Source organism: Triturus cristatus, chromosome 10 (genome assembly GCF_964204655.1).
Source record: "Triturus cristatus chromosome 10, aTriCri1.1, whole genome shotgun sequence".
Taxonomy (NCBI): Eukaryota; Metazoa; Chordata; class Amphibia; order Caudata; family Salamandridae; genus Triturus; species Triturus cristatus.
Genome location: NC_140593.1, coordinates 526972268 through 526986669, shown reverse-complemented (window position 1 = coordinate 526986669; position 14402 = coordinate 526972268).

Genomic DNA, 14402 nt, shown 5'->3' with positions numbered 1-14402 from the left:
TAGTTTCCCCCCCAGCTACACGCCAGCCCTTAATTTCTGCCACCCCCGTCGGGGAACCCAAAAAGAAATAGCTCACCGCCGTGAGATTGTCCCCTGCCATCACCGGGGCCCGTGGAGAAGCCCGGGGCCCCGTCGCTGCCGTCGCAGCCGAGGTAATGCAGCCCCCAGGGCGGAGAAGGCCGCCGGAAAGCAGGGAAGGCCTTGTTAGGTCGAGATGTCTCGCCGAGGCCGCGTAGACCTGAAGCCGGGCACTCCCATCACCTGACGGGGGCAGTCTCCCGAGTGCCGCCCCCGCCGCTTCCTCATTGGGTCCAGCAAACGTGCCCCCGCAGGCCGCGCTGCCATTGGCGGCTGCGGGCGCGCCCCCGCGAGACCTGCAGAGCTCGCCGTGAAGCCCCTCTGCCCGGACATCGCCGGGAGACCCACGCGACTGGCGGGAGGGGCTCCGTGGAGAGTGAGCCCCCGCCTGGCCGCGGAGCTGCACAAGGGCCCGGTGAGGCCGAAGATCGAGGTAACCCCTGGGGAGGAGTGCGGAAGGCCGGGGAGAAGCCTGAGACCCGTCCCTCCCCCAGGGACAGTACTAATTTAGCCCGGTGGGCCCTCATCGCCCAAAAGGAGGGGGAAAATAAAGCAGCCTTGGGGCCCCCTCGACCCTCGCCCGGTGAAGGGCTCCGTGAGCACCTCAGAGGAGAGGGTGACTCTAGACATAAGGAGAGCCTGGGGAACCCCTCACCCTACCGAAGGCCGGTGATTTGAGACATAAGGAGAGCCTCGAGTAACGGTCTCCACGGCCCAGATAGATCCCTTCAGGAGGGGGCCCGTCAAGGTCCTCCTGGAACGCCCTGATCGAATGCCATGCGTCAGGCTCCAATTAAATGCCATGCTTTGAAGCGCTATTGATTGGCTATGTGCAGCGCTATGCCTACATGCTATGTTTTGGAGCGCTATTGATTGGCTATGTGCAGCGCAATGCCTACATGCTATGTTTTGGAGCGCTATTGATTGGCTATGTGCAGCACTATGCCCACATGCTAGGTTTTGGAGCGCTATTGATTTGCTATGTGTAGCGCTATGCTTAAATGCCATGTTTTGGAGCGCTAGTGATTTGCTATGTGTAGTGCTATGCTTAAATGCCATGTTTTGAAGCGCGAATGAATTGCTATGTGCAGCGCTTTGCGTAAACGTTGTGTTTGACGCTCCCCAGGATCACCAGGTGTCGCGCTTTGATTCAAGGCCAGGTTTTGAGGTTTTAATGAACTGCCAATCTATTCCTAATGAAATGCTTTTGATCCTAATGTTGATCTAGATAAAACTGATTGGTTTTATTCAACCTACTGTGTGGTGTCAATTATTGCGTGCGTTTCCTGTCTCAGTGGATGGGTGTGCTGTATGGTCACTTTACACGTAAGCCCTTGGATGCCTACCTGCTCGCGCCACGCTACCCCCATAGGGCCTGGTGACCCCCGGTCCAACAGACACCATATATGAAGACCTCTAAGGTGGCAGGTGTTGAGATCTTGTCTTTTGGATGTGCCACATGTATAAAATTCTTTATGCCACACCTCTTACACATTGCAGAGCCACTCCCCCTAACAGTCTCAAAATCAGGTATTCACTCAATACAATTTGGCTAATAGCACTCTTGTAGTTCAATAAATGGCCTAGTATAGTATAACAGATTTTAATATGGCTATAAATGAGGATGACATCAGATTCCCTGGCCTTCTATGCAGGGTCACCCCCAAATGTTTTGCATTTTTCTCTCCTCTTTTTGCTGAATTCGTTTTTGTTGGCTTTAGGACGGCTAACCCCAGTAGGGCTACATGATATACTCAGGACCGGTATATTAAATGCTACTAGTGGGTCTGCCAACTCAAGTAGCACTTGGAAAACATACCCTAGGCCTGCCATTGCAACCTGAAGCAGTTCTAAACTGTCATGTCAACATGCAAGCCTGAAGCTCTCCCTTTATTACTTATAAGTCAGCCCTTAGTAGAACGTAGGTAGCCCATAGGGACGGGTGCTGTGTAAATAAAAGATTAGACATGTACTTTTAAGTTTTACATGTCCTGGTAGTGAAAAACTCCTAAACTTGTTTTCACTACTTTGTGGCCTACCCTTCCCATGGGTTAATATTGGGGATTCCTTATTGCATTAAATAAGCTGTAATTTTCAAATGAGAGCCAGTAGCTGCATCATGTTTGGTGTCTTTGGCATTGTGGCGAAGAGCCCCATTTAATGGTAAAGTCAGCTTTTTTATCACAATTTTTAAAATGCCACTTTTAGAAAGTTCGCATTTTCATTCCCTTGACCCTTTTGTGACTGTGGCTTGGCCTGGTCTCATGACTGGGTGTAACTGGCAGACTTTGTGAATTCCTCCCAGACACTCATACAGTAGAGGGATTAGGTGCCCATGAATGGGCAATTTCTGGCAGGATGAGGGGGTGGAGCTATGCACAGCCCCACTTACAACTGAATCACCTGTGCTCTGCCTTCACACAAAGGGTCTAAGAACCCCACATTGCCACTGCAGCCAGCTTTGAGGCAGGGCAGGGGAAGCCGGAGATTCCATGCACTTCAAAGCCACTGTCTAGAAGCTTCTCCCTCCTTCCAGAGCTAGTGTACCAGGGTATAAAATGACGGGCCTCAGTCATCAACTCTTCAGTACACTGCTGGACCCGTGGATACTCTGCCAGGAAAAATTACTGCTGTGCTGCTGGAAGAACTGCCACTCTACAGGACTGCTGCTCTACAAGACTGATGACCTGCTGGATTGCGGCCCTGTTTGTCCTGCTGTGCTTTACTTGTGCCTGGGGACAAGGACTGGATCTTCAACTGTCCCAGGACCTCCAGAGTGACTCACAAGGGTTAGTTTGTTGGCCTCCTGTTCCAAGCCACAGGGACACAAAAAACTTCCTCCATCTTGAACCCGCACCTGAACCCAGCCTGAGTCCTGGCCCTCCAAGTGGTGTTCCTCTAGTCCTGGACCCTTAACATTGGTGCTAAATGTGCCCAGATATCCAAAATACAAAAGTGGAGAATTTTAAATGTTTGGCTAAAGACTGCTCTGAGAACCAGGAGGAGACCGAGACCAACCTGCTCACCTATCTGCCCAAGATGCATCGTCAATCAGATTGACTTTACGACTTCTTCCACTATATTTTTCTCTGCAGCAGCGAATCCATTTCAGTGGTCCTTTGCCAAAAAGATGTCCAACTTCGTGAAACCATCTTCAGCTACAGCCCTCTAGCTCGTCCAGCTAGAGATTTTCTACTTCCATTTAAGAGACTTAAGTCCAAACGTAGAAACTTAACTGCAGCTTCGACGCAAGGCTATCTGGTGACAACACTCCCTCTTTGGACACCTCCTTTAGCCTTGCCCTGCTCAACTTTACCTTCTAAGGACATTTTTCTCAAGATTGTTTTCAAGTCTGAAGGTAAGCGCTGCCAGGGCCCAATCCATAGCTTGTATCCGAACTGCGCTCCAGTGCGGTCGACCACTTTTTCAACTTTGACCTGGTCTCGCAGGACTAGATGTCCGCAGTTAGAGCTTTGATCTATTAGGCGCCAGTTTTCACCAAAAAATGTTAATATTTCAAAATGTATACTTCTTGTTCTACGGATTTTTTTTAGTTTTGGTGTCAATTTCTTAAAATGTACCGCATTTTTCTAAATTGGCTTGAGATTTTTCTTGTTTTGTCTTTTTACTTTATTACTGTTTGTGTGCTGCATAAATGCTTTTCACAATGCCTGTAAGTTAAGCATGACTGCTTTTCGTGCCAAGTTACCCAGGGTTAATCATAGGGTGATTTTGTGACTTTTTTTGGTTCACCCTGCAAGGGATTGTGGCTTTTGCTTCACCAGGGTTCACACCCCAGTCAACCAACAACCCAATTTCTAACATTCCCTAATGTCAAAAATGATTTTCGAGCTGCACAAATATGCCCAGTATTGGAATGGTTGAAGCATCTCTATATGAACCTACTATGCCAGCTACCTCAAAATTACTTGAACATTGAGTGCTGGTGCTACAAATAAGTATGGTCATATCACATCTCTTTCCTATGACACTCATTATATATAACCCGGAATGTAGATTCTCCAAGTTTGATGAAGAGAGAATCTGGATTTCATTAAGGACACGGAGGCTAGCATTATGCATTACTTTTTATTGCCCAGCTCCTTGCAGCACTTCAAAGTAATACATCACAAAACTTCAAAAAATTCCAGAACATAGAATGTTCGTTACACATATAAACCCCAACACAGCAGCTATCTTCCTCTTTTATGCTGCTCTTGACTCCTAACTCGAAAACTTCTTCTCTTCTCAAACCGAACAAACCAACATCAGAATCCAACTTCTACTGGTGATCTGAAAAAACATAAAAACCAAAACAATCAATTCTTTCCAACTCTGAAAAGATTTAGTTTCCAACATAATCTAATTATAATCTTTTTTTTTCATTTTAACCCCCCCCCTCCTTAAACTTACCTGGGAGGGAGGGGAGGATAATGCTAGACTCCGTGTCCTTAATGAAATCCAGATTCTCTCTTCATCAAACTTGGAGAATCTACATTTCATGGCAGGACCGGAGGCTAGCATTATGCATGTTCAAAGCTGTGCAACAACCACAGACGAAACATGATCCAAAGGTTTCAAATAAAAATTTTGCAAAAACCTCTGCATTAGACCAATCTGCTGCCCGTAAAATGTCTTCTAAACAACCACCAAACATAAAAACCTTACTTGCCATTGCACCCCTTACCGAATGCACCCCAAATTTGGTCATATTCACACCTGCTTCAAGCATAAAACCTCTTACCCACCTTGCAATTGTTGCTGAAGTAACAGGTTTAAAAGGTCTCACAAATGAAATCAAAAGTTGACCGTCATCATGCCTCCTGAACTCACTCATCCTGTTCTCATATTCCTTCAAACATCTAACCACACACAATTTAGGATGTTCTTCAAACCTAGGATAAAATACTGAAGAAGACATACACTTTGTTCTTCTTGTAATTTTAAATACAACTCCATCTGGATTGAAATATCTATTGTTAACATCCAAAGCTCGAACATTCGAAACCCTCCTAAAAGGAAACAAGGCACAACAAAGTCGCCAACTTACCTGACAATTGTTTAAAACTATTCATAGGCCAACTTTCAAACAAAATAAGCAACTTATTCACATCCCATAAACAATTATATCTAGGTTTCGGGGGTCTTTTCAATTTAATTCCTTTCATGACCCTGCAAACTAAAAGTCTCTACCAATTGAACAATTGTTCACCAAACTATGTCCTGCAGCAACCGCTGACCTATAGCAATTTATTGTCCTGTAACTGAAACCCCTTTCAAATAAATCTGACAAAAAATTGACAATTCTATGGCAGATGCCTCCACGGGATCCAAACCCCGTTCCATGCACCAACAAACCCATTTCTTCCATGCTCCAACATACTTCTTCCTTGTCCCTTGAGCCCACGACTCACTGAGCAACTCCTTAGCCTGTTCCGAAAGGCCTCTGAATTTGTCTCCACCCCTGAAATCTTCCAAACAAGAAGGCTCAATGCTCCTTGCAAAACCAGGGGATGAAAAACCTCTCCTTCTCCTGTAAGAACATCCTCCGAATCTGGAATCAGAAAAGGTTCCTCTACTGTCATTTCTAACAAACCTGGCATCCAAGCTGGACCTGCCCAAAAAGGTGTCACAATTACTAATTGACACTTCTGTCTCCTCACCATCAACAAAACTCTCTGTATCATAGCAAAGGGTGGAAAAGCATAACCTTTCACCTTGCTCCAATCCTGTTGAAACGCATCCACTTCCTCTGCTAATGGATCTGGTCTCCAGCTATAATACCTCTCCAACTGAAACGTCAGCCTTGACGTGAATAAATCTACCTCTAACGGACCCCATACCTGAAAAATTCTTTGGAAATACTCCACCTTCAGCTTCCAATCGCTGAAGTCCCTTAAATACCTCGAATTCCAATCCGCTACAACATTCTCCAAACCTGGAAAATACTCTGCCTTCAATCCTATTTTCTGTTCCAAACAATAACTCCAAATATTTTCCGCCAGCTGCGTCAGATCCTTTGATCTGCTTCCTCTCAACTTGTTTATATATCGGACAGCAGAAACATTGTCCATCTTTAACAACACATTGAAATTCCTCAAATTCTTCCCAAAACTCCTCAAGGCATAAAGTCCTGCTCTCATCTCTAACCCATTTATATGATCTTTCATTTCCTGTTTAGTCCACTTTCCTCCTGTCTCCTGACCCTCCAAACATGCACCCCATCCAAACAGACTTGCGTCTGTCTCCAACACAAAATCTGCACATATTCCAAATATCGCTCCTCCATTCCAAGCTTCCAAATTCTCTAACCACCACATCAACTCTTCTCGAGCTTCTGAAGTCAAAGATACCAGGTCTCCATACCACAAACCATTCCTTAAATGGAATGCCTTCAATCTCTGCAATGCTCTGTAATGAAGCGGACCTGGAAACACCACCTGAATAGACGAAGAAAAAGGACCAATCACTCTCTCCAAACACCTTAGAGACCTTCTCTCTTTTCTTAACATACTCTTCACCTCTGATTTTATCTTTGCAACTTTCTTTCCTGGAAGACTCAAAATCTTCTTTACTGTATCTACCATAAAACCCAAGAACTCCAAACACTGGCTCGGCTCCAAAACAGACCTCTCTTTGTTCACGATAAATCCCAAATTCTCCAAAAGATTCATTGTAAACAACAACTGTTCCCTCAAAATCTCCTGACTTTGAGACATAATTAAAAAATCATCTAAATACATCACCATAAGCACACCTCTCTCTCTCAAATACTTTGCAACAGGCCTCAAAACCTTCGTAAAGCACCATGGAGCAGACGCTAGACCAAATGGGAGCGCACAAAATTAATAAAGCTCCCCCAACCATCTGAACTGCAAAAACTTTTGACTCTCCACTGCAGCTGCAATAGTGAAATACGCATCTTTCAGATCCAGCTTCACTAACCAGTTGTTCTCCTGAAGAATGTCTCTTAACAGATGGATCCCTTCCATCTTGAAATGCCTGTAGACAACATATTGATTCAAATCTCTTAAATTTATCACTGGTCTGCAACCTTTTTCCTTTCCAAAAAAACAGTACTCACAAATCCACGATCCTCTTCTCCAATCTTTCTTATCGCACCCTTTCGCAACATCTCTTTTATCTCTTCCGCAACTATTACTCTCAAATCTTTTTAAAAAATTTGCTCCCTTGGGTTCTTCTTTTAAAATGGATCTGATTCCAACTCTATTACATAACCTTTCACTGTCTGAATAACCTAACTGTCTGAAGTTATACACTCCCAATTCCTCACAAACCATTTTAGCCTTCCCCCTACCTCGCAGGGGAAAGAACCAATATTCATCTTCGTACCTATCATGGGCCCCTTGAACTGATTGAGCACGTCCTCTTCCATGTGCTCTTCCACTCCTTCCTCTTGGTGGATAAAATCCGGTTGCTGCCTGAAACCCTCTAAAGGCGGCCCTTCCTTGTGACTGGTACTGCGCCCTACTGAATGAACGGCCAGGGAAATGGGCTCTTGCCCCGGCCCTTTCAAAAACTTCTCTTCCGAAAACTCTTTTCAGAGAATTCTGAGCCCTGTCCAAACTAGTGAAGGTATTAACGTATTTTCCTACTCCCTTCACTAGCCCCTCACCGAACAGATAACCTTTAGTATCTTCTGTCGTTTCTTTTCTTGCAAAATCTCTGAGTTTTGGACTTATTCGCATTAAAATAGCCTTCCTTCTTTCTGAAGACAACGCTGAACTTGCATTGCCTAAAAAACACATTGCTCTTTGAGCCCATCCTCTCAAAAGTTCATTATCAATATTGACAGATTTCATCTTAGCCTCCTCTGCCATATCTAAAATGCGTGCCAATGGACCTAGCACATCTAACAACCGGTCTTGGCACTGCTTAAGTGCCCTTTCTAAACCCTTCCTCGGGTCTCTACCCATCTTGAAAAGATAGCTAATCAAATCCGGGTCAAGATCCGGAGTCAAGCATGCCTTTCCTTCCACCACTGGACGAGAACATTCAGCCTTCATTACAGCTCTTTGTTCCCTCTCAAGAGGCCTTTTGATCCAATGCTTAATAAAACTTGCCACGTGAGCAAAGGCCACCACTCACTGCTCCTAGGATGACGAATCCTATCCGGGCTAAACAGGTCCTCACCCTAAGGATCCTTTATATTTCCTTTCTCACCCCTTTCATTATCTTCCTTTTCGAATTCTAAATCCCATTCGTCATTCATATATTCATCCAAAACAAATTCATCAGCTTCAACATCAAACTCCTGATTTAGGGTCTCTTCATTATGACTTTCCCCATCTTTTGTGCCGCATAGGACACCCTATTTTGTGCCGCGACGGACACCTTCCACATTTGTGGCGCTCGGCTCACCTTGTCCTTTCTTCAAAAATCTCACTCCAATTTCAATATTTTTTTCTTTTCTTGCCCTTTTTCCATATCTCCTCAAATCTCCTCCCTCCCCTTCCTCTGTTGACCAGTATTCATCCTCCGAGCATTCTGCCCCTCTTCTCTTCTTTTTTAATACACTCTCTAAAACCTCTTTCATTGATGTTCTCATTTCTTCTTGCACAATTTTCCTTAAATCTCCCTCATTCGAGGTCTGTGCACTCTGACTATTCTCCATTTATTATTATTATTATTTTTTTTCACTAATTAAATTTATTTTCTTAAACCTTAATTTAACTTTATTCTCTATTCTCAAATCGCCTTCCTCAAAATCCTTCTACAACTTAAAATGCCTGTAGTACCGCTTTTTCACCACACGCTCGCTGAGACAATATCCAGTAATCAGCTGTTATTTCCTCACAGCGTTACCGGTAAATATTCAATCCGCATCAAACCCTAAAATGGCTTCCCAGCGTCCTCACGCACTACGCGAGGACGCAATAGGGAAACTCTCCGTGGCCAACCTTACTCGCTTTGCGCTTCCCTTCACTAATCCGAACTCGCGCTCGCACACGCGCATGATTCATCTTAACTACGCCGCGAGCTCCATATTCAAACAGCTCGCGGCACAACTGAAGCTCGCATTAAAACGGTAATTTTTTTTTTTTTTTTTTTTTAAATTCCGCCACTATAATAATCTTTAGCTACTTAACCTTGTGAACATTTACAAATACCCTAACTTGAAATCGACCCATAAATTGGATCTCTAACGTTAAAATAAAACATTCACCATTCTAAAAATACATTTGTTAACCAAGCAATCATTAAATAACTTATAACGACATATATTACTCATTTAATCAATCATTTTATACAATTCTAAATAATTATAAATTAACACAGAAAGTACTTATCTTTCAAGGACCAGCAATAAAAAGAGGAAGATGGCTGCTGTGTTGGGGTTTATATGTGTAACGAACATTCTATGTTCTGGAATTTTTTGAAGTTTTGTGATGTATTACTTAGAAGTGCTGCAAGGAGCTGGGCAATAAAAAGTAATGCATAATGCTAGCCTCCGGTCCTGCCATGAAATCCTACTAGGTCTGATGATACCACGTTTCAAAACGGGAGACGACATACTACACCGGCATTAGGTGAGTTTACACTAATGGATCAGTTATATCAGAAGAGATTCTTGAATAAACTATTTTGAATTGCTCCCGGAACATAGTTAAAGCTTTGCTAGTCCCTCCACTAGGCATGCTTAAATACATGCTAAGTGAATGTGACCCCTTTTTCAATGAGGATAGAGAGGTCAAAAGAAGTTACATCTTTACGCTCTGTTGGGAAGATGCCATCAACCACACATATTGGTGGACAGATGGGAAGGGGAACTCAACACTGAGATTACAGAAGAAATGTAGGACATTGTTTGGTCTACAGCAGCAAAACTTCAATTATTTCTCAATGCAAAGAGAACTCTTATAAAATTCAGATGCTTTGGTACTTCACTCTTATATAATTGACAGTTATATTTGGATCCTTTGACAAATATTGGGAGGGATGCATTGAATGGATCTTCACATCACATAGGTGGTGAATCTCCCTCAAGATTCACGTTTATCACAGTTAATCATTAATCTTTTATTTAAAACTACTGGTTGTTTTGGGAATTGATCCACTGGTGCTGTTGTTTGGTTATTAGGAGATGACCAGCTGTACCATTAATAAACCAGTGCTACCTCGCCTGTTAATAGCTGCTCAGCTGTCCATTGTTTTTTTGCACAAATCACTGGATTCTCTCAATGTGGACTGAACTGTCATCAATATGAACAAGTTAACAGCTAATATCCATGATAGCATACTGCCATTAAAAAAGTGTGGGTACCTTTTAAGGCCTGTGCCATAGTCTGCATCTGATGAAGATCAATAAAGCGATGGTTAGATAACTAAAATGTCTCTATTGACCTCTAATGTTTTAAAAATTGGCTGACACAGAAAGGTCTCCAGTTATACTTGTGGTGTTTTGATCCGATTTTTAATTTTATTCATAATGTTGTCTAAAAACTCAATAAAGTTATTAAAAAATGATTCGTACACTCTATGTATTACTGGAGGGTAAAAGTCATACCGCTGTAGTCTAATGTACCTTTGCAACAGCGTGAGGGATAGGTATGCGCGAGATTCAACAACCTCTGTAATGCTCTTGACTATTTTCACTGATTAGAAGGTTTTTCCATGCCTTGTCCCTGTAGAAAGTGTTTCATGTACCGTCGCTGTTTGTATGAGTGTGTGCAAGCCAGTTTAGCTAGAGGTAGTGGTATTAAAAGTGTGTAGTGTTGTTGACCTTGCTTATGACTGAATGGCCTTCTTATTTGTCTCAGTTCAGCGTTTCTGATTACTCCTGTGTTTGTCCCTCCCAAGGAGCATTTTGATCTGTGTTTTGATTGGATGAATTGTATCCTTTCACTGCTGCTGCCAGTCCCTGCATTGTAGATGGAGCACGAGGGCCTTTTTCAAAATGATTTTACTTTGCTGCTTAAAATCCTTAGACCACTTCAGAGGAAGGTAAATATGAATTATTCTGAGGATGATGCATCAACCTCGGAATTATGATGTTATGATGTACCTGGGACCTGCAAAGAAAAGGACAGAGTCTTGGAGTATGGGTGTTTGTTAGTACAACAGGGATAGGCGAGGCAGATATGGCCTGGCCTGGCCTTCCAGGACAGATGCAAGCCAGCAGGCACAGGAGGCTCAACACAGACCACAAGGGTCTCTCCGGATTCAACTACATGGCTAGGCAACTGCAAGAGCTGAAGCACTGTAACAGCACGCTCAAATTGCTGAAAATAACAACCAAGGTGGGTGGTAGAGAAAAAAGTCTGCTCTCAAGGCAGTCACCGCAGTAAATTTTTCAAACGCCTACCCCTGTCTCCGAGAGGTTTGAAGCACTTCAGCAGGTGATTGCAACATCTACAGTCGTCGAGGTTGCTCTTTGGTCATACTGACTCAGGTCAGCTTATTCAGTCTCCTTGCACTGTCTATGGCCTTCCGGGTAGGCAAGACAGCAGCAGAAGCAGGGCAGTTCAGCAGAGCCTCAGCAGCCCTTCAGGTTTAGACAGGTGCACTACTTGTGTTCATGAAACATTCACCATATGCTCATGTTTTAATATTGACAAAGAGTTGCGTAAGTGGCGATTGCCTGTGTTCATGAACATTATGGGAAGAGGTGTGGCGCAACGGCCAGGGCGACTGACTCTGGAATTTGGGGATCACGGTTAGATCCCCGGCGGCAGATTAGCCCAGTACCATGTGACTCTGGGCAATAGCTTGCTTAATCTTCCCGACGGCCCCCAGCGCCTAGAGACCCTTACGGGTGATTGTTCGCGCTTTACAAATGTGGATTATTATTATTATGTTCAGTTAAAGAATAAACATAAAGAATAACCAGCTAGTTCACATCTCTGGGCTAAAGGTAGTTTAATAGGCATCTGCACACAAAAAAATCAAGAATAAGTTGCAACAAGGTTGAGTTTGTGCACAGGGGGTTAAGGCAGGAGACCCGTTTATGGCTTCAGGTTGGAAAGATACATTTTGGATCTCCCCACTTAAGGATTACCAAGAGATGGACCCTAAAGAGATCCATTTTGCAGTTTGAGGAATCATACATTGCACTGACTGTACAAACAGAGGAACTTTAAGAGTCCAAGGAAAAAACTGTCTGGAACTTTTGTCCTTGCACATATCTTGGTACTGGATTTGTTAATGATCTTGTAGGAATGTACCCTTTTTGGAGTGATCACCCTCATTTTTCCAGGACTGATGCTGCTAGTTTTTTAGGTCTCGCTGAGCCCCAGCGCTTGCGCTGGCTCGGAGAGACATTTTGTATTTGGGCTTTTTAAAGTGCTGCCTGTGGCCTAAAGCTTGAGTGCACGCGAGCGTGCACGTGCGCAGCTGCCAATCACTGCTGCGCACGCACCACTCGCGTGCTTGCCACACAGCGCGTCCCGTCCTAGCGATCGCGATCACTTTCGCTTTGATCGCTATTACTTTCGCTTTCACGGCCGCGCGGCCGTTACTTTCACGGCTGTGCGGCCAATGCTTGTTTTTGTCTTGTGTCTCTGTCTTGTGTCTTTGTTTCTTGGCTAATTGAACCCACCTCTCTGTAGAAGGCTGTGATCTATTGCAGCCCAGTTCTTTCCTCATTTTGTTTTCTCCAGGCCTCACTAAGGAATTTATTATTCGTATCTCTGCCTGAACTCTTCCAACTTTAAAAGTAACAATGCTCCCTATGGATTTAATTAGCAAACATTACAGCAATCCAAGGAGGTCCGCATTAGAACACATGCCTGCCTTGTACAGGAGTTTGAAACCAATAAGAATACTCTGCTGCTGGCAGACTTCAGACTTGAGTAAATGCATAGCAGCGTCTTAAACCACGGCGTTGAGAAAAGCTTCCATTTGTGGAAACCTATCCATTGTAGCAAGGCATGAGCGGGGCTATAATAACAATGTGAGGAGAAAGCCGTGCACATGGTGAGGACACATCGGATAAACCGCAATACGGCTGCAATTCAGAAATACAGACACTACAGGTAGGGGTCACCTTCACTACAGTCACTGATGCCAAAGCGCTTCATGAATGAACCGTCGCCGGGCTCTCCCATGTCCAGTGTCCGATTCTACTAGTGCTGTGGGTTTACCTCTCGCGTCGAGGCTCCCTTGAGTTTATGCAAAAACAATTGTGGGAGGTGTATTATTAGTCTTATGCTTGCAAGCATTTCTATTGGTCACATTGTTTAAAGTCCGTTCCTTTCCAAATGTGTTTTAATCCGGAGCATTGATGACCATCATATGTGCTCAAAGACTTTGCGGTGCCTCTTCCAGGGTGGTTTAACCGTATGCTTTGTTTCTGTGACAGTGGCGTCCGAGTATTATAAGGGTTGGTGGCACTGATAGATCACCCATACCGCTCTTGTTCTCTGGTTTTGTTGGCTTGTTTCCCTGGGCCTTGGTGTCTTGAGTGGTGGCGTCCACCACAGTTGGGTCCCTTGCACTGAATTGTGCATTGGTATTATGTGGCCTCAGTCCACAGACGTTTGTGGGACTGCGGTGACATCTGCCCCCATATCCCTAATCTGTTCTGGCATTGATGATGTACAGAGCTCACTCAGGTGCTACATGAAACCCACATCTCAGACTTGTGTATTTATTTATTTATTTTTTTGTAGGTTTGCCATGCTCATTTACTTAAGCTCCCGAGTTCTTTTTAGGTCGAGCCTAGAGCAGCGTGCATGCGCTGTTCTGCGAGACTTGTAGTGAGGTTTTTTTTTAAAGCTGACCACACGCTCGTGCGTGATGGCCTATTACTTGCGGTTACCTGCAGGTGCGGGCGCCCAGTGTGCCATCAGTTGTCAGACTTCACACGTGTGCTCACGCACCACTCGCGGGACGCTGCAGACTAGTCCCTGTTCTTTCCACCAATAGTCAGTCGCTAAACCTCCTCTGTTCCTCCCACCGCAAATGAGGCTAAGCCGTTCGCCTTCCCCGTCGCTTTTTTGTGTTGCTGTGGAGCAGTCGAAGGAAGACTGAATGATTTGCGCTGGCGAGGTTTCTCTCCACATTTCGGTATAATTTTTAAACTTTCTGGGACTGAGCATTGCCCATGTGTTCTACCAGCACTTTGACGGGGAACCGCTAGTCTTTTAAAAATGAAATGCAGAAGTATTGCTGGAAAAAAACGCTCCTCTGAAGTTCTGAAGTTTCTTAGTTAGGGAAACTACATTTTCGTTATGTGCATTTGTGCTTTAAATGAGATTTGTGACGTAAAGCAAAAGGTGCATAGTTCAAATTAGCATGATAAAATGATAGCAAGTTATCGAACAGAGCAATTGCATAGTCCTCCCTTGAGCAGACTTTGCGGT